The sequence below is a fragment of the Numida meleagris genome, chromosome 3 (genome assembly GCF_002078875.1).
Source record: "Numida meleagris isolate 19003 breed g44 Domestic line chromosome 3, NumMel1.0, whole genome shotgun sequence".
In the NCBI taxonomy this organism is placed as follows: domain Eukaryota; kingdom Metazoa; phylum Chordata; class Aves; order Galliformes; family Numididae; genus Numida; species Numida meleagris.
In genome coordinates this window covers 83,797,236-83,821,312 of record NC_034411.1, presented here as the reverse complement: position 1 = coordinate 83,821,312, position 24,077 = coordinate 83,797,236, and the positions used below count along the sequence as shown (strand labels likewise).

Genomic DNA, 24,077 nt, shown 5'->3' with positions numbered 1-24,077 from the left:
TTTTTCACCCCTGTTAGTGGGAGAGATGGAAAAATAAGTAGAAGAGAGAGCAAAGGCAGTAATGGTGTTCTGTTTAACAGAAGGGCAACCACGTAAGCTCTTCTGCTAGTCCAGTCCATTAATCTTCAGAAATGTCTGAAGAAGAAGGGACATTTCTTTAAAATAGGGAAGTAAATACGGCTGTCTTAACCATCTGGAAAACAGGGTTTGATGAGGGTATCTCAGTGAATTGATAATTCCTCCTGATAGCATCCATCTATTGCACTGTCCTGCTCATGACACCCTGGTAACCTGATGCTGGATTAGGGAAAAGGGAGCACTGCCAAATAGCTGCTGTTTCTCTGTCTCTTGAAGAGGGAACTCCATTTTCCCCTGAACCATCATGCCAAGTGAGTGCAAGAGAGCCTCATGCTGGCTGAGACCAGTCATGAATGGGTCATGGGCTGATGACAGCCTCTAATGTGGAGGATTGATGATTTGCACTGTACAAGTTATTGCTTGCTAACCCCTAGATGAATTAAGTTAATAAGGTTGCGAACTCAGTTAAACCACATCTGTATATGGTGTCTGTACTTTGTGTGTCAGGCTCAGCGATTAAGTTGCCTCTAGCATTTTGTGGATTTGGATAGCCTTTCATTTTCAGCTGGTCTGTTTCCCATCAGCTGCCACACAGTGATCGGTCTCGCCCTGTAACATGCAACGTGCAGTGTAACTAATGAATGCAGGATAACCCTGTATTTATTACTGCAGTTTGTAAGTAAATGATTAATGAGTGAAATTTATAGGTAATGCAGGGACATTGCTAGGTCATTGGTTCACTGAGATCTCCTTCTGCATATGCAGATTTTAATGTTGGTTTTGATTTAGAGGGAAGAATCCCCACTTTTGGTTTGGAAATGCAGCCATTAAAATGCTCAGCTGTCTGGCTTTGCCTAGAATAGTGACTATTCCTCATCACTAATAATAAACATAGCATATTTATATTTTTTCTGTTTGAAAATATGTCAAAAACTATGGAAATGATTTCATGATTCAGAACCATTTTAAGTGAATGTAACTGACTTGAGCTTCATACTGGATTGTCTGCATTTAAAGTGTTTTAATTATGTATATTCGTACATATATACATTTTTCCTGAGTAGAACACTATATAATTTCATTTTTGCTCCTGTTGGCTGACAAAAAGAAGTGAACAGTCTGTGATATTGTAAAGGAATGTCTACTTCCACTCATAAAACTGTTCAAACTATGCAACTGCAGCCTACTACTGCAGTATAGATGTTCACTGAACTGTAGTTCTGCAGACGTTTCCAACTGTAAAAGATCACGCATCTAATGCCACAATGCCTGTGTGCTCGGTAGAACAATGATGGAGAAAATAAGCGCTTGAGAAACAGAGCCCTCAACTGTTGACCTCCTATACCGGCCCCAAAGAGTCACACCTCCTCCCCTCAGCTTTGCAGGAGAGCGTAAGGGACTGACAAATAGCTCCTGCATTTCCACATGCAAAATTATAGGGCTTTATTTAGAGGTAAATCAACAAGGAAATGAAGCTGTGAAATTGAAGAATGAGCATACAGACCTTCTTCCTTGTAACACTCTACCAATAGAGCCAGAGGGCTTTGAGAGTTTGTGGTTACTGTCTCGATCCTGGCAATGAGCACTGCTTCAGCAGCATCCTGTATATTGCCAGTGAAAATCTCTCTGTAATTTGTTATTGAGCTACTGCTGAAGTTCATAATGAGATGCTGGTTTTTTTGTTTTTCTTGTCACAGTGTAGTAGTTGCTAAATTTTATTCCAATCTATACGTATTTTAAGCACTGCTAAAGCAGGAGAGGCTCATGTAACCCGTACTCATGCTGCTCCCCTGCAAAATTGTTACTTGCATCATTTTTGCTTATACTATACACACACACACACACACAAATAATTATAACCGCTACATACTTTTCGTAAAATTCATCCGCATATAAAGCTATTGAGTGAAAGAAGTATGATAATTATGTCAAAAAGGGAAATTGTATTTTACATCGCAAATAATATCATTATTGCGATTGTTCAATTAGGGCTTATATTAGAAAATGCACTAATTCATCTTATTTTCTATTCCTGATCCAGTGTATCAAGCTGACGGGTGGATAGCAGTTTGGCCATTAAAATTTTTACAGTATCTTAACATCTTACAGTAATTTCTTAAAGCTTATATAGTATAGTGTATCACTAGTTATAAATAGTTCAGGACTCATTACACCGTCGAAATTGAGGGGATAAGCCAAGGCACACATATTGAGTTTTCTTGACTCTTTTATAAAGCTGCTTGTTTAATGTGAAAATCTCAAGGACATGCATCCCCAGGGGTGGTTGTCTTATGCTGCAGTAATGGAGATTAAATTTGTGGTAGTTAGCTAGCTAGCTCTTTTTCTAACAAGGAAACTAAAATTCATTAAAAACTAATTAGGAATGTATAGGAGGTTAATACTCCATGTTAAGCCTTATTAATGTGAGATAAGTAATTCATAAAGTATCAAAGGACTGCAATGGACAGAATTAAGAAGAATTATACCACCAAAAACTACATTAAAGTAACATTAAAGGTCTTGTTTAAGCCTGAAAAAGTCAGAAAATTCACAGTTAAAGCTAAATCCCTGTCTTTAACTCTCTTTCCTTCTGCTAGGGTAAGGTATGTGATGGTCCTCCATTAAGAAGACTCAGCATATCATTAGGTGATTTTTTCTACAACTTAAGCTTCAGCATTAATTAAAAGAGAAATAAATCATAAAGAATATGGATTATTGACTAAATGGCTTCACGCTCTTAGGATGCTTAACATGCAAATTATTTCCTAGATCTGAGAAATGCATCTTCAGATCATGCTATCATAGCTGCTTTCTAAGCCACAGTAATTTGAAGTTTTGGCAGTCAAAAAAGCTATTAGGCTTTAATACTAGTTTTCTGAAGAATAGTCTTTTGCATCTCAACAAATTTATAAATAAAAAAAATAATTATTGTGATAATATTTTGATTTTTTTTTGTTTTGTTTGATTATATGCACTTGCAGTCTGACATTACTGAATAATTGAAAGAAAAGATTTCACAAAATTGGACAATAATATATATAAAATTATATTTTTTGTGGTGTTCCAACTTCCAACAATATCCAGCTCCATTCCAACTTCAGTAGTGAGCGTGTATGCACTAATGACCCCCAGCTCAAGCACCTGTGCAGAATTCAACTTATGGACAGAGCTCCAGCTTTCCTCTCTGTCACGGTATTATGTAAGGGTCTGTGTCCGTGACAAGGGGGACAGACCCGGAAGGAAAAAAAAAAAGAGGAAAAAAAGAATTGTTGGCGGGAAGGGGCCGGCCCTGGGAGGTCCGGCGGCTAAAGTGGCAGGGAAGCTGCGGACCCGCACCCTGGGGAAACAAAGGGAAGAGGGGAAAAGCAGGGGACTCGTAGGCGGATCTAACACAAAAACAGCGGCACCAATCTGAGGAGGAACAACTAATTTTACTAAATATATCAAAAATGAGGCTAGTAGAATTATAACAGAGAGTTTACAGGCTGAAAATCTTACACAGTAAACTGCAGGAGGACCACGTGCTTTCTCCACTGGGCAGGAAGGAACAGACCCCGCGTCTCCCAGGTGGCTTCACCACCCCCTCCAACACAAAGACCCCTGGGGAGTGTACCTCCTCCCCTCCCCCTCGGAGAGCCACACACCAAAAAGGCAGTTTGCAGTAACCAGGGAATTAACTCTTTAACTGCCCGTGCTTTACATGATGTAATGATGTGGAATACCAACAACAAAAATCACAAAACCATAACACTCTCCTTATCTGCCCCCCTTCTAAATCACAGGAGGTGATGGCATACATGTCAGTCACAGTTCCTAAATGCAGTCCTATCACACTAAAGCACTTAACTAGAAAGTCTTCTATAAGTTGTCTACAGCAATGTCAGATTTACTGAAAGGGTATTTGTGTAAAGGATCAGAAAATGGCATTTGCAGCATCCTGTACTTAGTGAAACTTCTTGCAGAGTGGGAGGAGAGTGAGTAGGAACGTGGTATAGAAGGTATGTGCATAGTTAACCTTGCAGGTATTCATTATCATTCTGGTAGCAAATCCTGGAGAAGAAAAGCAGGCGAATCTAAATGTTTTTTGACCCCAGCAGAAGGATTTTTAGACTGTGAGTCAGTCAAAAGAACTGCTTGTTTCTGCATATGAGTAGAAAAGCCAGGGAAACCTAGATCACTACAGCATATCGCACAAGAAAGATTCAAGAGGGTATTCTACCATAGCAGCTGACTCCATTAGAAATGACGTGCAGGCAATAGATTTTTTAATTGTGAATTAGCATTTGTGGGTTTCACTACAAAATTGAATTTTAAAGCTGATTTGAGTGAAAAGAAAGTAAGAAGATTTGACAACTTAAACACATGAGAAATACTAATACCTTACATTTTTAAGTGCCTTTTATCCCAAAGGAACTCTAAGTGCTTTATGAGCTACATAGATGAATTACTTCATGCATCACTGAAATGCAGCTACCACTCTCAGTGCGTGGAGAGGCTTTACAGTGCTCAGCGTTATTTCAGAATCACAGAATCATTTGAGTTGTAAGGTACTTTTAAAGGCCATCTGGTCCTACTCTCCTGCAATGAACAGGGACATCAACAGCTAGATCAAGTTGCTCACAATCCCCTCCAGCCTGATCTTGAATGTCTCCAAGGATGGAACATCCACCACCTCTCTGAGCAACCTGCTCCTGTGCTTCACTGCCCTTACCATACAAAACTTACTCTTATATATCCAGTCTAAATCTCCTCTCTTTTAGTTTGAAACCATTTCCCCATGTCCTGTCACAACAGATCCTGCTAAAGAGGTCTGTCCCTTTCTTTCCTATAGCCCCCCTTTAGATACTGAAAGGCTGCTATCAGGTCACCTCAGAGCCTTCTCTTCTCCAGGCTGAACGGCCCCAGCTCTCTCAGACTGTCCTTGCAGGAAAGATGTTCCATCTCTTCAATCAGTTCTATGGTCCTCCTCTGGACATACTACAACACATCCATATTTCTTCCTATGCTGAAGAGTCCACATCTGGACAGAGTATTCCAGGTGATGTCTCACAGCACAGAGCAGAGGAGCAGGATCACCTCCCTCAACCTGCTGGCCATGCTTCCTTTGGTGTAGCCCAGGATATGGTTGGCTTTCTGGGCTACGAGGGCACATTGCTGGTTCATGTCCAGCTTGCCATCCACCAGTGCCCAGAAGTCCTTTTCATCAGGGCTGTGTATAGTCTTTTCATTCCCCAGCTTGTAATGTGATGCAGTGTTACTAAGCAAGCAAAGAAGGATGCTGTAGTGGCTCTGAATTCTTTCCCATCTCCTCTGTACAGTCACAGAAGTACAACTTTCATGCTTCTCTTTTTGCTTCCATCTTCCAAACAATAAAGCTCAAGACATTTTTTGCATACCATGAGCAATGGTTGAGCCAATGGGTGAACACGTACCTTAGGAGAGAAAGTCAAAATGTTATTTCATTAAGAATCTGAATGACAGTTGCCTGCAGAAGTATATAGAAGTATATCAGAAAGCATACATGAAATTGTCTGAACTTATGCTGATGATCAAGAGCCTCAACTATAGACAGCTCTGACCTCTCCTGCTGTCTCCTCCAAATCTAAAAATCCTCAGGAATGTTGTGTAGCGTTTTCATTAGTATAGAAGACAGGTGAGATGAAATGCAAGGATTTTCTCATGTAGACTTCTCTGCTTCCAATTTATTTAGCTTTTATGTACATTCCTTGATTTTATCTGTAGAATGTTATTGACAGTATGCAAAGTGACAAGTAGAAAAATAAGATGTCTTTAAATTTATGATTAGGAAGATCATAATCCAGATCATTATGACTTAAAAAATAACAAATTTATAGTCACATAACATGTCAAAATGTACTCCACACATACTAAAGAAACATAATTTCCTTTGCTAGTGAACTGAAAAATTTAAATCACTGAATTTGTAGCTACCAAATAGCGTATGGATTTATTTTCCAAGAATGCAAAAATGTTGATGAGTAATCACAGAATATGTATATTTAAATATTACAAAAATAAGAAATAATAATATTTATTTTATTAATATTATATGCACCGCACACTTTTAGTTGCCTAATGTTGAACTGAATTCCTCACAGTCTTTAAGAGTTAACCAGAAGGGATCCACAGGATTGTTGTATCTTTTGCACAGGACTAGCAACTGGATTTTGTTGTTGTTCATACATTAAATCTAATAATTAGCTGTTTAACTAACGTATGCATAATGAAAATGATTTAAAAAGCAAAAAAACTTCAATCCTTCAACCTCATTTAAAAATGTCTGTTTAAACAAAGTCTCTGTCTCTCTCTCTCATAACCTTCAAAGCCCACAGAAGCCTCTACTTAGTTCTATATATCACGATCAAGTCATCTTTTAAATGATGTTTCTCAACATTTTCGTCTGAAATCTTTTTTCTTTCTTCCAGATCTGAAGTTATTTTTGTGGCATTTCTCTAAACTCTGTCCAGTTTTTCAATATTCTTTTGCAGATCAGACTCAGATTTGCAGACCAGATAGGAACTCACTACTTATGTATGCAAAAGTCTCATTTCTCTTTTTTCTTGATTACTTTAGCCCTTTCAGCTTTATTTACACAAACAAGTGATTCATTTTGTACAAACAAACTTGTGCATAATACATATGCACAGTGTTCTGTTGACAGTAGTCATTTTGTTCATCTTCTGAAAACATCTTTATTGAAAACATAACCAAAGAACAACAACTATAATTCAGATCTTGGCTGAAAGTTTTTCCAGCTTATTGGGGAGCTCTCAAGATGACCTGAAAACTGTATATCCAGTTTTCTCTTACCCATACAGAGATTTGTCTTGAAGAATGACTGAAGGCTGCAGCACTTTAAGAGGTCTCAGAGGATCCATTGTCCTTTAAAAGCTATTAGGTTGGTATTCATGGGGTATAGTAAGGCTACAGTAAGTCAGACTTGGCTACAGAAAACTAATATTCCATTTCCAAAGAAGTCATCCAAACATACTTATTTTCAAGAAGCAACAAACATTGAACAATTCATCACAGAATCAAAGAATCGCAGGGGTTGGAAGGGACCTCAAGAGATCATCGAGTCCAACCCCCTGATAAAACAGGTACCCTACAGCAGATCACACAAGGAGGTATCCAGACAGGTCTAGAATATTTCCATAGGAGACTCCACAACATCTCTGGGCAACCTGTTCCAGGGTTCCATCACCCTTACTGTAAAGAAGCTCTTCTGCATGTTGGTACGGAACTTTTTATGTTCAAGTTTTAGGCCATTACTCCTTGTCCTGTTGTCATCTTGAAAAGTTCAGGACCTGTGTCCACTAAATATCAGCTCTTATAGAAACAGGTAATATGAAATTTATAGCTTTGGTTGTGAAACTTCAATGTTTTAATTTGAATTCTGTCTTCAAAAGAAATGGTTAATTTACATAAATTAAAATGGACTGTGGAACATACACTATGCATGACACCACCTAGCTACCTGAGAGACACATGAAGCAAAATACACGTAGAAAATATTTGAACTTTAGAACAGGGGCAGTTTACAAAAATGTAAACGTCAGGTGATTAAGGATGCAGGTAGGTGTTTTTCTCAGACACCCTGGGTACAGCAGTAAAGTAGAAAATCTTTCAAACTGTTCAAGGGCATCTGTCAGTCCCACTGTGGTCTATCTGTGTTTTCAAGTTCTTCAATAACTTTGAAAAATGGTCCCAAACTACGTAAAGCTATTGTGTCAATGAAATAGAATTTTAGGAGGATTTCTGCTCCAGACTTTACTAAGTACCCACAAGATGCACCCTCATTCAGTCACAGAAGTGAAGGATTTTTGTAGAGAGAATTATGGAAAAGAATATTCCAAACAAAATGTAATCTCTCTCTCTTGGCTCATGGAGAGCTGAAAAATCAATACCTTTTCTCAAATTTAAGTAAGATGCAGACTTCAGATTAGGTAGAAAACTCACTGGGTCTTTGAATCGAAGAGCAGAAGATGGGAAAAATATTAAATTATTTTGGAAAAGAAAGACTTGGAAGCCTTGCCCAAAGTCACACTCTCAGAAAAATAGTAATAATAATAAAACAGAAATAAACTACCTCAAGAGTTACAGAGTGGCTGCAAAGTTTGAAATCAGTTTTCTATTATCACATTTGCACAAAGTACTGTGTGGGGATGAGTGGTTCTTACCACTTACCATGTTGGCAGAGCCTTGACTGTCTCATTTAATTGCCTCTTCATCAAGGGCTTCTGCTAACCCTGTCAACAAGTTGCTTTCTATTTTATAAGAAATACATCACCATTCAGTGTGACAACTCAACTTCCAAGTCTAACTTGTGATTTCTTTGACATTTCTATGACTAAAATTCATTTGCTCAAACTTTGAACAACATGTCAGAACTTCTTGACTGAATATCTCTATGTTTTTTGTGGTGGGTTTTTTTTTTTTTTTTTGGTATTCACTTTAAGGAGTAGCAAAGGTATTCTGATGGTAAGCAAACAGTGGTGTACTTAGAAGTTAGTGATCTGCTTTTTGAATTAAAATTATAGTACAGACTAAGGAAAATTCAGAGTCAAAATTGCCTAAACCTAGCTTGAGAAGTTGACATGTTAGCCAGAATAATCATAATAATGTAACATGACATGAGGTAAGCCAGTCAAACAGTTTACTTCTGGCAGAAGAGAAATTTTCCTTTTCTCGTGGTCTTTTTTTCACTTCTGACATGTGCTTTGTCTGCTCTGTCGCTCGTCAGGCACCTCTGTAAGTTGATTTCATTCACTATCTTGGCAGAAAACTAATGAAGTAAGAGAGAAGTGGGGCAATTTTACTTGAATTCAGTGAACTGAAGTAGCTAACAATGGACTTCAGTGGAAACCAGGGCCAGTGTGAAGAAGTAGTTGAGGCAGCATAGCTAGGAGCACATAAGGAAAGATCAGACGGTGTGTTTAAGGAACCACTCCACGTGATCTGTAAGTCAGCCAGTGATATACTGCGGTCTTTCACAGGCTGAGGTTTCCCATCCAGGGCCGCAGTTACATGTTTTTGTCAAAATCTGTCCAGAGCTACATCATTTTTATTTTCCTTTTGAAACACAGCCAAGAAAGAGGATAGAGCAGCTGTGATCTTGATGTTGTTCGCTAAGTCAGTTCTTTCACCACATACAGGCATAGGAGTACCTCCTTGGATAATCCGGAACAGTTTTGAGGTATAGCTAGACTCTGTAGATAGTAGTACCTCCAGACAGCAAGAGTTTGAATTTCTTACGAAAGATTATGTCAGTTAGTGTAGATGTGAAGTGATTTCAGGAACCTAAGCAGGTTGTGATTTCCCTCTGCTCCCTTTCTAAAAAATAACAGCCTTCTTAAACTTTAGAATCACAGAATGGCTTGGGTTGGAAGAGACCTCCGAAGACTAGCTAGTTCCAACCCCTTGCCATGAGCAGGGCTACCACCCACCAGATCAGGCTGCCCAGGGTCCCATCCAGCTGCGCCTTGGACACCTCCAGGAATGGGGCATCCACAGCTTCTCTGGGCAGCTGTGCCAGGGCCTCACTGCCCTCTGAGTAAAGAACTTCCTCATAACATCTAACCTAAATTTCTGCTCTTTCAGTTTAAAGCCATTCCCCCTTGTCCTGTCACTATCAGACCATGTAAAAAGTTGCTCTCCATCTTGTTCATAAGCTCCCTTTAAGTACTGAAAGAATACCTTACACTTAAATTTCATTTTAGCAACATCTGCTTTTTGAGTCTTGTCCTGTGCTCTGTTTATAACTCTCCTGAGTTATGGTGTAACAGAATGCAAGTCATATCGTAGAGGCCTTTGGAAGGTGAAAAATCAGTTCCATATTTAGAAAGTGCTCACCTAGCCTGGAACATGGGGCCTTGTGACATCAACTGACTGAACAGCCCTTGCTCCTTACTTATAAAATAGTTTATGGGGGAATCTAGACACTGGTAACAGGGACATTTCCTTTTTCTTTTACTTGAGAGAAAAAGGAGAAACCGCAGAGCAGCAGAGAACTGGAAGGTTTCTCAGACAGCTCAGGAGAGACCAGGACAGCCCCTAGAGGCCCTGCAAAGGGCCCAGGAGTGCTCTAGATCAGTCATTTCCCTGCAAAATTCTGTAAAAAAATAGGATTTTCTCCCTCTACATTGAGGAAAAATAGTTACTTCTTATCTCTGTAGACACTAGCTGTATTAGATCCCCTCAACTTAAGCCATAAGGGCAAATTGCTGTTCTTTTATAATGATCCAGTCTTCTTCAGTGTGACTCCCTGATCAGCTTCCATCAAAGGATAACAGGCACCTGCCAAATGGCTGTTGCCTGGCAACCTCCACACTAATAAACCAGTTTTACTCAGCCGAAGCTGCTATATTATCTGGGGTGATTATATTTCCATGGCCTAACACATAAGTCAGTGACTTTCCTTTGTTAGCTGTTGTATTAATTTTAGTCCAAAATGGAGAGGAAAAGGTAGTAGGAAGGAACAGTCTTGCAGTCCAAGGAACAGTCTTGTAGCCTACAACAGGAGAGCATACATACAGTGCTCTTCACAGTGGCCAAGGTAATAATAAGTAGATCTAATGTGAATGGTGTGTGCTAGTTTTTACTGCACTTCTGCTTTGACAGCAGGCATCAATTAAATTAATACACGGTTATACAGCTGAACAGTTTATGCAGCTGACATCCACATTTTCTATCTTTGTTTACCTGGAACCACTCTTTTTCTGTGATTTTCTTTTCATTTACAGAGAATATGAAAATTATATTATTCTTTTGAGGACTCTACGGATAACCAATATTATTTATATTAGATTTGAGTGTAATTAAGAATAATTCATGCAAAAAAAGCAACAGAAAACCTGGTAAAAAAGCATAAATAATTCATGTGACTCACAGTTCTGCGAGCATTGTATTTTAGTTTGTTTGTGGAAACTACATGGCAGGCTGTAAGCTCATTTTTGGGCTCACTAATTGTCTGACAGCTGTAATAGGTCTGTGTTGCCTGGGCCTGATCATTTCCATATCCATTCAGCCTCTCAACTGAATAAAACTAACAAGAACTATTTGCAAAGGATCTGTGTGTGATTTGTGAAAACCTGTTTCCTAAGGCCTGAGACCACAGTCAAAGTTCACAAACTGAACTGCCTTCTAATAAGCACAGTCAAAGTTCACAAACTGAACTGCCTTCTAATTTAGTTATTACCATGAAACTACCTAGAAACAAACAACAACAACAAAATCCCATAAAGTAATATATCATCAATCCAGTCACATCTGAGAGAATAATTGATTTTTTCTTCAGACACAAAATTAGACAAGCATTTAAGTTAAAGCATTCATGGTTCAGAAAAGAATGTATGAAGAATGCTAATTAGTAATAAAAAGTCTAATTAGGGAGTTGTGGTCTAAGGGAAACTAGGGTTGTTAGGAGGAGAGAGTAGATTTCAATTCTTCCTTTCAGCTCTGCCAGAGTAACAAAGACCACTTTATCTGTGATGGCAGGGCAGGAGCTGAGGTTTTGCTGCTGATTTAAAAGATAGCCAACCAAGTCTGAAATTCGTGCCAGCAAACACTTCTTTTTTATGAGAAAAGTGGTTCCCTGTATTATATATGCATGTTTGGAAGACTTCCAAAGCATTAGATGTCTATGAACAGATAATAAAGAAAGCGCCTGTACACTCTACCAACTGTAGATCTCTGTCTTTTCTGTAGTTTTTACATTGTTCTTTTGGAAGTGCAGAAACGTAAGCTGAATTGTTCCCACTGCCAGTTATCCCCTTTCTCAGCAAGTGCTTTTATTGTTAAAAATACTGATGTCCCCTTATTTGCAGCCAGCTAAGTAATAACCAGAGATACAGGATATATACATAAATAGAGGGAGCGAGATGGAAGAATAGAGAGATGGAGGATTTGGATCACAATCCCATGTTGACCACAAAGAAGAAAATGAATCTGAAAACTGTAACTTCAGTTTTATCAACCTCATGTATATGTCCTTAACAAGGGAGAGACCTTCAGTCTTTTTCTTTTCCTTTCACGGTTATTTTTATGCACATATAAACAGTTCGGTGAAAACGCCTAAGCGCTTGAGTATGCTCACTAACTATTAACTAAACATTAACTATAGCTGCCTGTATTTCCACAGGTAGCTCTGATCACAGATTCTGTTCTTCTGGTTTAAGAATAAAATGATTAAGAAATCACAGACAGAAAGCATTTTCTTCTCAGCAACACCAATTATTCAAATGATAAGTAACATATGATGTAAGAAAAAACAGTATGTTCAAAATTTTCTTTTCTTTTCTTTTTTTTTTTTTGGATCAAAACCATTAGTTCCATTTTGAGCATTTTTTTTGGAAGGAGTATAAAATGCATAACAATACTATAGTCCTTCACAGTGTATACTGGAGTGCAAGTACTTCAAATAAATTATCCTGGCAAAAGTACTACTAATTGTACTCTATTTATGTTGTTTGTCAGCGCATTGATAATGTGAGTTTTCTGGAGTTTTTTTTTTTTGGGGGGGGGTGGGAAGAAGAGCTAGAAAGAGAATGAAGCATACTAAAAAGATATAAAACAGACATTTCTCTAATTTGGTGACTCACCACCATTAATTTTGACAGTAGTATTGCACTGTTTTGACTTGTTTTCACAACTGCTTACATGTTCCTAAAGCTATAATTCACACTTTCCTATGTTCTATTTCACCATTTCACACTTTCCTAGTTTCTACCTTTAAGATGTATTAAATTTAACACATTTAGCTGTAATAGCCTCCTGTAAAGAGCTCTTATGATCATATCACTCTGTGTTAAGAAAAAACAGGAATGGGACAATATTATCTGAGTCCGCTGTTGCCTAGACACTTACACTGTATCTACATTTATTTTTCTTCCTTCATCTCTCTTTTGTAATTACTACTGTGATCCTAAGAATGAGATAGTACATTTATTTACATACCTATAGACTTTTCTTATATGGAGTTGAAAATTAGTTCAAGAAACTGCAGTAAATCCATGAGCTGCTTGAAGGTGCATCGAAACTTAAACTGTATTTTAAAATAATACATAGGTTATATGTAAAATGACAAAAACAAAGGAAAATAAAAATGGCTCACTCCAGTTTCACTGTGCAATGATAGAAAATAAAATTGTTGAGTTGATCAGCTGCCTGTCTCTCTCACCAGCCATCTGCCAGAGCTGAGATAACAAGCTGTAAATTCTTATTCAGTGCAGCATGTGAAGTGACCATCTCCAGGCAGAATACTTGATTATTTTTATCTACTTATTCATGTCTTATTCAAAACAAACAAACAAACAAAACCTTCAAGCTTTGTAAGGCACATATCTGTGAATGACAAGTGAGATAACTCTTCACCAAAAATAAAATTGAAAGTAAGACATTAAATTAAAGTGAAACCACAAGTTATGAAGTGCCAGCTTTATAATGACGGAAGTCAGTTCAGCAACACATACCTTTTTTTCCTGATAGTCCATTATATAGTACAACTGGGAAGAAACCAGCAGTGAAACATACCTCTACCAAAAAGGGAAAGTTAAAACATCAGTAAAACAGCACCAGGAGGAGAACAACAGCTGCTATCTAAAGGTGTGTTTTCTCTGGTTGTCTGTTGTCTGGGAATTTTTGCATTTCTTCTTCCTTTCTTCACCATACATAACTGAAAGAAATGCAAGAGAGACTCTAGATTTGAAGTCATAGCAAAGATGATGTTTTCCTCTTAATGTGATAAAGCAAATGTAGTTGAGACAAGTTTCCTTTGAAAAGGAAAATGTTATAGGTAGGACATTTGTTTGATATAAGAAACAACCACATGTCACAATGTAAGTGCCTTTACAAGCAGCTTCATAGTCCTCAAGAGTACTTGAAGATAGTATCCTTTGATGTTTTCCTCCCCTTCAACCATTCCACCATCAATCCATGATTTGTATCCAGCTTTTCTTTTAAAATGTGATATTGAAAATGTTCAGATTATTAAAGAGCTGATTATTAAAGAACTTAGCAATAGTAAAAAGAAAAAGAGTAAAAGAAGAAAGTAAAAGAAAAAAAAGAATGATTTATTTCAAAACAGAAGATTCCAGCTGACATATATATGTATATAAATAAATACATATATATTTACAGGAGAGTTTTCTATGTTTGAACAGAACTTTCATAACCTGTCCTGAATATTTATTCCCCAGAAGGAAAAAATTCCTCAGACCCAGACCAATAGGCCTCCAGCTGAAAAACTTGAAAGGTGCAAATACCACCTCTAAGATTTAAAGAACACTAATTCCAGAACTGTTTAATTTTTTTTTTTGAATACATGGGAAACCAATGGTTTTATCATTTTTGTCAAGTTCCTTTTTCATTCCTGAAATACAGGTGGTTTCTCTCACAAAAACTTTTATACACATTCAATAATTTTAGGAGCAGAAGCTATTCATAAAATTATTTCAAAGAGTAATAGAGTATGAGAAATGAATAGTGTTTTCTTCAGGAGTAAGACAATGACTCTTGCTTCATGAAAGACTGTCTTACAGGTATTAGTGTGGAAGTTTACACATTGGTCAAATCAAGAGAAAAATTTGAAAATTATGCTTTTCCTGTAGAACTGGAAGATTGTACTGATTAGATTCTTGAATATGGAACTGACTGAACTTCTCAATGTCATGAGAAATAATATGGTTTCTGATTTTAGAAATTCTGTGTACAACTAGAGGAAATCCTAAATTAGAGATATGTGTCACATCCATGAACTAACATATCAAGCTTCATTATGCAACCTTGCTGACCTCTCACAGGACTTCTTATTTTTAATCAATTTCTTGGACAAATTGATTAGAATCAAGAGTACCTCCATAATCTGGAAATGTACAGTATAATATTAATAGTATAATTCTTAGAAATATCTCACAAACTAAAGAAATTGCAACATTTCTGTAAAAGCAAGATTAGGAATTCCATCCATAATGAGTGGACCTTTCAATCATCAGTGGAACTACTTTATGTTATTCCTGGATTTGGATCTTCTGGAGATATTCTTTATTACAAACCACTGAAGATATCTAAAATTAGTCTGATGGATTCTGTCTGAAGAGGAACAGCATAATTATGTAACCTCTCAGGTTTGTTTTGTATTAAATTGAAGCGAGAACCTTAAAACTTCAGGCTGAATTTCTAACTAATTTTGATATAAATTTACCTCTTTTTCTGACTGTTCATGTTACAGATTTCAAGTCCTTGACACGTGCTTATGGTTATTTGCCATTTAATGCCAGTTTCATGGGCATTCATTGGCATAATGAGAACAGGATAAAAGCTAGTAGTATGACTTTCTTAAAGATGTAGCTGACAGCTTTAGGTTTACATACTAACATTTTGTTCCTGACGAGTTAAAGATAGAAGTTCAATTTTAATGTTCTGTCTGAAGAGTACTTCTGCCATGTCATTTTCTTTATATTAGAAAGGATACTCTTAAAAATTGAATTCCCAGTACCAATTTTTGAAGACTGAATTGAAGTTATCACTGTGGCTTAGTTTTCTCTGTTGCTCTTGAGATTTAATAATATCCATGCACAAAGTGAAATAGTTACTGCTGTGTAGTACTGTATCCTCATCTACCATGAGAGGCTGAAAGAGCTGGGACTGTTCAGCCTGGAGAAGAGAGGACTCAGGGGGATCTCATCAATATACATAAATAGCTGGAGGGAAGGTTCACAGAGGCTGAGCCAGGCTTTTTCCAGTGGTGCCCCGTGCTAGGAGAAGAGGCAACACAAGAGGTTCCCTCGGAACACCAGGAAGCCCTTCTGTGCACTGGCGCAGTTTCCCCAGAGAGACTGTGGAGTCTTCTCCTTGGAGATCTCCAATAAATGCCAGGGGCCTGGGCACCCTGCTATAGGTGTCCCTCCTTGGGCAGGGGTTGGGCCAGGTGGACCCAGAGGCCCCTGCCAACCTCAGCTATGCTGTGATTCTGTGAATATGACTCTTGAAGTGATCATTTCTAATGTATTTCAATTCTCACTATAACCGTCAGTGAACACTCTAACTTTCTCATACTGATGTTCCTTTTTTTTTTTTCCCTTAAGCACAAGCAGTAAATGCTGTTAAGCAGAAGATTTTGTTTTTCATCTTTCTCACTTCTGCTAAAACTATAGTTTTAATTGGGTATTGTAAATTGTAGTAGAACTATTTGATTTCTACAGGTTTTCATTGCTTTGTTTTGATCATTAGCTCCCACTCTCTCCATGACCTTGCCTTGATGTTTATCAGTTTTATGTCTGAAGCAGATTACACTAGCAACTTTAAGCTGGTAGAACTTTGCTGTGAGAGATGATGCCTTATTTTGTAAATAGTTGTTGCTAATATTAAAAAAAAAGTAGGCACTTTCTGTATTTTCTGTGCTTAAAAGTATTAAAGTTGAAAATGAGAAGTTTCCTTCTTTTCTTAATTTACTGTTTCTCTAGTTTAAATAAATGTCCAGATCTATGAACAGAGATACTCCCAGACAGTGGTCCAGCTTAATTTTAGCCGTCCTCACTTCTCTTGCACTGTTACTCTTTAATTCAATAAATAGCTGAATCAGTTTTCTGTTACTGTCTTTTTCTTAGAATACAAAAATTTATGCGTGCGCTTTGCAGAAAATTAGGAAACTGTCTTTTCAATCCTAATCCTAGAAAGTGCAGTATGTTTTCAGGTACTTTACAGTTTCAGGAGAAAATTTTGTCTGTTCTTTCAGTAGTGAAGGCTCACCAATTTTTCAGGTATATACACAAAAATATATTTTAATGCAGCTTTTAGGTAGGAAAATTGCTACAGTTTTCATTAGGTGTATTTGAGTGTACTTCACTTTTAATCCAGAAATTCATCAGTGTCTTTTAGAATTAAAATCCCCTGGGTTTGCATTCATAGAATCATTTTATTTCTACTGACAAGGATTGCACTGTCTATGAAGAAATCTGTTCTTATCTTCAAGCATGAGAGTATTGGAGACATCACAAGTCTTGAGACAGGAATACATCCTGGTTTTATTCCTTCATGCACTGTGGAGAAAAGAAATAGTAAATTGTCTCTGGCAGCTGTAGTTGCAGGAAACAGAGATCTTTGTGAAGTTACATATTTATAATGGTGTGTCAGCTGGCCAGAGGGACTGTTAGTCATGTTCATTCCTCTGGTCTGATCCAGCTCTCATGAAAATGTACAGAAAGGCTCTTACTGATTTGAGGTGGAATTAGTTTGCTTCTGTAGGGATAATGCAGTCTAAACTGCCATAATTAAATTATCAGGAGTATTTGTAAAAATGGAGGATTAAAAAAAAGCCTTGGAAAAACATGATCCAAAGTGGCAATGAGAACAGTTCTCAAACTGCATACTCCATTTGTAAAAGTTATACTCAGTGCCAGCACTCTTAGAGGTACATTGATTTCCCTGTCAATTCCAGTGATTTCTAATCACAGTGAAATTATTCACTTTCTTCTGTAACTTACATAAATATGTGGCAATAAGATAAAAGAGCTATATACACAGATAAAATTAAGCTAAATTTTGAAATTGCCCCTGAGCCAGTAAACTAATAAGATAAAGTGACCCACTTAAGCAGCTTGTATGAGAAAAAATCCTGCATAAAATCAGCAAACCCCCATTTCTTTGCTGAGATGATAGTTGTAGTGTGCTAAGCCAGCTTTTTTTCAACAGCACTGACTTTTTTAGAGGCATGGTTTGGCAGTCTGCTGCAAAGAAGCTGTGGAGTTAGGCCATCTAATTTAATAGCTATTGAAATGTTCCATATAAAGATTTGACTGCGTTGGGCCAGTTTGTACTTAAGTGTGGACAAATCATATACATAAGAATGTATGATTGCACATGTGTTTTTTAACATACTTCTAAATACAAAAAAGAAAAAAATTCCACCCCCCCAAAAAAAAACCAAACAAATAATGAGCTGTCTGTAGTTAGGATGAGTAAGATCTATGGTTAGTGTAGATATCAAAGACAAATACACTGTCATATAAAATTCAGTATTTGCCAGTACTTACTTTGCGACAACAGAGAAATCACAGCCATCGACCTGTTGCATCTATCATTAATGCGTTCTGCAAAAATCCGTGATAAGTTGGACTGATGGCTAGAATTTATGAGTAGAGCTGTGGGAAAAAAAGATATTGTGTGGGTAAAAAACCATAGAGTCATAGAATCACAGAATAGTTTGGGTTGGAAGGAACCTTAAAGACCATCCTCCCTTCTGTCACAGGGTTGCCACCCACCAGATCAGGCTGCCCAGGGCCCCATCTAGCTTGGCCTTAAAACCTCCAGGGACTGGACATCAAGAACCTCTCTGGGCTGCCTGTGCCAGGGCCTCACCATCATCTGAATAAAGAATTTCCTCCTAACACTTAATCTAAATCACCCTCATTTGGTTTGACACAATTCCTTAATGCTTACAGAGAACAGACAAATGGTAAGAGGTAGACTATGGGCTGCATCTGTAGAACATAATCCATAGATTAGTTGCTATCTCAGTGAATTTAAGTATTACCTAGCACCTTCTCTTTTGAGGATCATTTGTATAAGGAGGAAGGAAGATCTCTAAAGTAAGCACTTTAGTTTCAGTATCTCAGCTTGGCAGTGAGAAAGGATCTCTCCTTTATATTCATGCAGTGAAATTGAAACAAAAATCTTAACAATCTTAACAATCTGAAACAAAAATCTTAACAAAGACCTTTTAAATGCAGCAGTGCCTTCCAGGTGGTAAATGACAAACTGAGAAGACCTGAGAACTGCAAAAGGACTTTAAAAAAAGTGTGAAATCCACAGTCATTTATTAAAGATCATTCAAATATTATTACATGAGGTAAACTACAGATGTTTCTAGAAGTCTCAAAACGTGCATGTTGTTTTTCACTGAGAGATTTGACAGCACTTTCTTTAGACAAAGTCTGAGGCTTTTATCTTCTGCTTTGTACATAAAAGAGTAGAGCATGAAAATTCCGTTAGCAGTATTAGGTACTTGTGCTGAAGTCTTTATAAATTGTTCTGATGAGTACGTACTCCATAACATTAAGTTCTGAGTTATGATCATCTCCTCTTTCTTCAATTAAAAAGCAAGCTCCAAACCAATGAAACCTTCAAAAACACTGTCCTCTACTTCTAAAATAATGCACCTGTGGGTAATTTCATTTCTACAGTTTTCCTGATAGGCATTGAATTATAACTTTAGATACTACAGATGGGTAATTTAAGGACTGATTTGGAATACAGTCATATTGAAAAGCTTTGGTTAGTTTTCTTGCAGTTTAAGCACAAATTAATTTGTTACAATCTGTTTTCATTTAAAAATGTTTTTAACTTTATTTAGCCATTTAAAATTCTGCTTTGCATCAGACAAAGTCTAAAATCTTTGAAGTGTGAGCATAAATCTCTGTGTACACATAAAAATATACATGTATTATATCTATATCCCCTTGCTTTCAGCTATGCACTTGAAAAATATTAGTCTCTTCTGGAAGAGTAAGGAGAACTTGTAGATCTGTCTTCCTTAGTCACATATTATTAACGAGTCAAGTTTTCAGTCATAGCTAACTGGAGCTAGTTGTATCTTCTGTATGCAGGCAACTTGATGGAAACCTTGCTTAGCAAAGTGACTGCAGTCTCCATTGCATGTGCTGCTTTTGATTAAAAAAAAAAAAAGTAATAATTATCAGAGATCTTCACAACCTAGGGCAATTTATATATTTAATAATGTCTGAAAAATTCACTTTAGTTATTAAATTGATTCCAGTGATTGCTACAAGTATTTGAAATAAGAACTCCTATTTCAAAATCCTGTTCTACTGTTTTATATTTGACAGTTTTATTTGACTATGGATACCTGAAATGGTGACAATCATGAAAGGGACATTACCGAACGGAAAGTTAACTAGTCAGTAAAAATACATTATAGTAGTGAACTTTCCTAAGAGAAAGAGCTCAAAACACTGCATCTTAATAATGCCTTCTTTTAATAACAACCAACATCTTTTCACACAGGATACTGAGAAAAGAATTAAAGTGTCAAAAGACAGTGTTTTGCAGCCCATGAAGCAACAAAGAATTTCTTCCAAGGGTCAACCTTACTCTGTATTGTTGATAAAATTGGACTGACCTTTTATCTATATTGACAAAGATTTCCTCCAACAGAAGTAATTTCTGACTTTCATAACTGAAAAAGTTGTATACTTTGACACTGTGGCAATCAGACCTTTTCAGCCCAGTCAACATACACAGGCAGCTTGGGAACGATGTTAGGTGCTCTCTTTGAAGATTAACAGAGAAAGGCATTTTAGAATATTGACAGACTTCAAAGCTTTTCATACCGTTGTACTTTTATTCTAATTGTTCTTCTCAATACTTTTCTTTCTTCAATTACTGCGTAAATATACTAGTTTTATCAAGTTTTATACACAACTTTAAATCTGATTTTCATAGATCTATAGGATAATAGATATGTGTTAACATTTCCTACTACTTGGATTTCTCTCCCATGTTTTCTACCAGCTATTTTAACTGTATCAAAAGCATAATTAAATTGTGAAGCAGAGAACAGGCAGGTACTATCATCCATCAACTTGTCACTAGATACCAAGCAGAGTTTAAGCATAATCTACTTTACAATCTATATTGTCTGTTGTCAATCCAGTACCTACATACATTATATTAATGAGTCAGATGAAGCTGTTCCTGTTATAACTGGGAACCTGCATTTTTACTTTCTATATACTTTAAAATGTATTTTAATTATATTTAGGCTGTTCACTTTCCTGGAAAACTGTTTTAGAATAGATATATTGTGTTTAGCACTTGTCATTTTATGTACTCGGTTAATAGCCATGTTTCATTTTCTGTTTCATTTTCTGCCTTCACACTCTGACCATAGATGTAGAGCATAACTGCTGAACATTTCAGCGTCTCATCTTTTAAAAAGTACATAGTGTAAGTATAATTTTGAAAAAATGTAAATTAACATCTATAGATTGGATCTACAACAGAAGCTTAGATATGAAGTATAGTTAGTTTCAACTCACAAAAACTAGACTGGGAAACATGCATAATATAAATACTATTTTAAGCAAAGTGTGACAAACTACTGAAATGTGAAAATATTTTTGGTCACTTGGATTTGTTTGTTGTTTTTATTTTTTATTTTTTTTCCCAATCTCTTTTACCTTATTTCATCAAAAAACAATTCCTACTGAATTTCTGAAAATCTTGGAGTAAAATCTGATTTATTCTCCTGTTACCCTCATTTGAAATGTACACAAAGTAATTTGGAAAAAAAGTTCCAAATTATATAGCTATATATTAGCTCCAAGGACAGTGATAATTCCATTATTTGTGTGGTTTTACATCCTTTAACACTTATGCCCATACTTACTGATTAATGGAAAATACTCTAGGATGCAGCTTAACTTGACATATGCAATGGAAAGTTATGTTAAAAACATATTATTAAGCTAGACCTTTTCTAGAGTCAGATCCTCAGCATAAGAATATTATGTAAATCAGGTCAATTCTTTCGAAGCAGTGAAATCTAATGTCAGAAAATACATATTTTAGCATAAATTATTTAGTGAAAAGTTCAGTTCCTTTGTAGTAGTGTGCCTGAAGCATTTGAATATGGGCATTTTGTCTGGTCATCGTTAACACATGCCATAGGAGATTTCAGTACCTTCCAGACATTAGTTTAAAGACTTTTGCCAGTTTATTTTTTTTTTCTTGTCTTGTTTGTAACAAAACATTTACTCCATACTAAATTCCTTTTCTGTCAACATGCATGTATTGGCATCTTTCAGCATATACCACCAAGTGTATTGGCAGTAGATTTTAAAGCCTTCTGCAAAAGAAGTGTAAGATTTTTGGGGAAAACAGAAGAAGAAAAATGGAGAAAGGGGTCACCAAAGAGTTTCGGGGACGATTTCTGTCCTTTCTACTGTCTCTAACATGGAACAGTCTTAGCTCTATAGCAAATTATTAGTTTCAAACGTATATACACAGAGAGAAAAAAAATTGAAATTTGTATTTCGTCTAAATAAATAACTAAAAAAATAGTCAGATACTTGTATCTGGGAAGCTATTTTCAATTGCAGCTGAAGAATTTGGTTGACAGCTTCAGCCTACCAGCAAATATTAAAAATACAACTTGAGGGGAAGAAAGAACCTTGAGTTCTTGGGGATTTTGTCCCTGAGGAAATAGAAAAGAAAAAGCAAACAAACAAAAAAACCCAACAGGTTGACATCATATACTTGTAACATTAGAGATGGAAGAGACCCTGAAAAAACATCTTACCCACTCCTCTAGCTCCAGGCTAGAATCTACTATGCCTGTCATGCTTGATAGGTGTTTCCTGAGCTTGTCCTTAATGACCCACACTCCACTATTTAAACCATGGGTAATCCATGGGCAATATAACCCAATGCTTCACTATCCTTGTCATGAGTAAGGTTTTTGCTAGCTTTTTAGCCTGAATCCATAGTGCTGTTTGATTTTTTCACTCCAATATCAGATGCTTCTTTCACCAGCTATGGACAAAGGAAAAAAATATGTACTTTTTTTTTTTTGCAAGCATTTTTTACATTCTTCACCACTACTATAATATTCTCCTCTTCCTGCAGCTGAGCAAATCTGGTTATTTCAGACTTCTTTCCAAGATCCTTTTGACCATTCTCAATAACATCCTCTAGTTGGTACAAATATCTTTTTTGAGACGTAGTACTGCAGTTGAGGTCTTTCGCATCTTGAGTAGTATAATGTTAACCATATCACTTGGATGGTTCCGTGTGCTGTGCAAGACACATTCCAGTAGAAACAACCCAGTGTGGTATCTGCATTTTCTACTGTGTTATACTTTTCATCTAGCAGAAGACCTGTTCAGCTTTTTTTTTCCTCATATGGTGACATTTTTGTTCGTTGGTTTGTTAGTTTTCATGAAGTAGATCATCTTGCATTTCTCACTTTTGAATTTTATCCTCTCTCTAAATTCCTGAAATTTTTCAATATTTTTTTATTCTAGTCCTATCATTGATGTACCTGTAAACTCTATGCACTTGATGTCTATGCTGTCTTATCATCAATGCCGTTAATGAAAATATCGTAAAAAAACAGGCCTAACTCAGAATGCTTGATCTTTGCTTCCATGCTGATAACAAGCCAATGATACTTTGTGTGTATGGTTATTCAATCAGTTTTATATCCACTCAGGAAGCTATCTTTCTTTCTGTCCTTCTTCCATTAATCTATTTTGGCATGTTCTATGTAATATGTTGCTCATAAGCAACTTGTTCAAAGCTGTCCATAAGTAACTGTTATTTCAGTTAAGATGTTACCTTTATCATTCTTGATCACATTAAGATTTCCTGCTCATGTGATTTCTGTATTTGCATAACAGCATGTAAGGCACTGGAAAAATTGCTGCTGTCTTCTTGAAAAAGTCTTGTTTTCTGTACTCTTTTCTAGGTCTATTACCAAGTTTAGTTACCTCACACATAGGAGAAGAAGGGGAGAATATTCTATTTAGTTATGGCAAGTGACTTTTAGGTACATGGTCATGAATCTAAAAATATTCTCAGGCAGTATGGAACCATAGAATCACTGTGTCATAGAGAAGCTGGTTGCAATGGACCCATGAAGGTGATCTAACATAACTTCATGCTCAAAGCAGAAGCATTCCTGCTCTAGGTTAGATCAGTCATCACTTTATCTAGCTGAGACTTGGAAATCACCAAATGTAGAGGCTCCACAGCCTTTCCGGGCTGTCTGTTCCAGAGATTTTCATGTTTTAATTTATCAGTTTTATTTTTCCTGATGTTTGAGCTGAACACCCCAAGTTTCAATTTTTGAGTATTGTCCCTGGCATAAAAACCTGAAAAGGAGTTTGCTTCAGCATCCTTCTTACTGTGCTTTGGGTGACATAAGCAGCCATCCCTGAAAAGATTGGTATTTCTACTAGTAG

At 36.7% G+C, this 24,077-nt stretch overlaps 1 protein-coding gene across 8 annotated transcripts in view; it reads left to right on the top strand.

The window, feature by feature from the left end:
• ADGRB3 (adhesion G protein-coupled receptor B3) overlaps positions 1–24,077 on the top strand; it is a 463,944-nt gene that overhangs the window by 93,291 nt on the left and 346,576 nt on the right. The gene's annotated exons all lie outside the window — the stretch shown is intronic.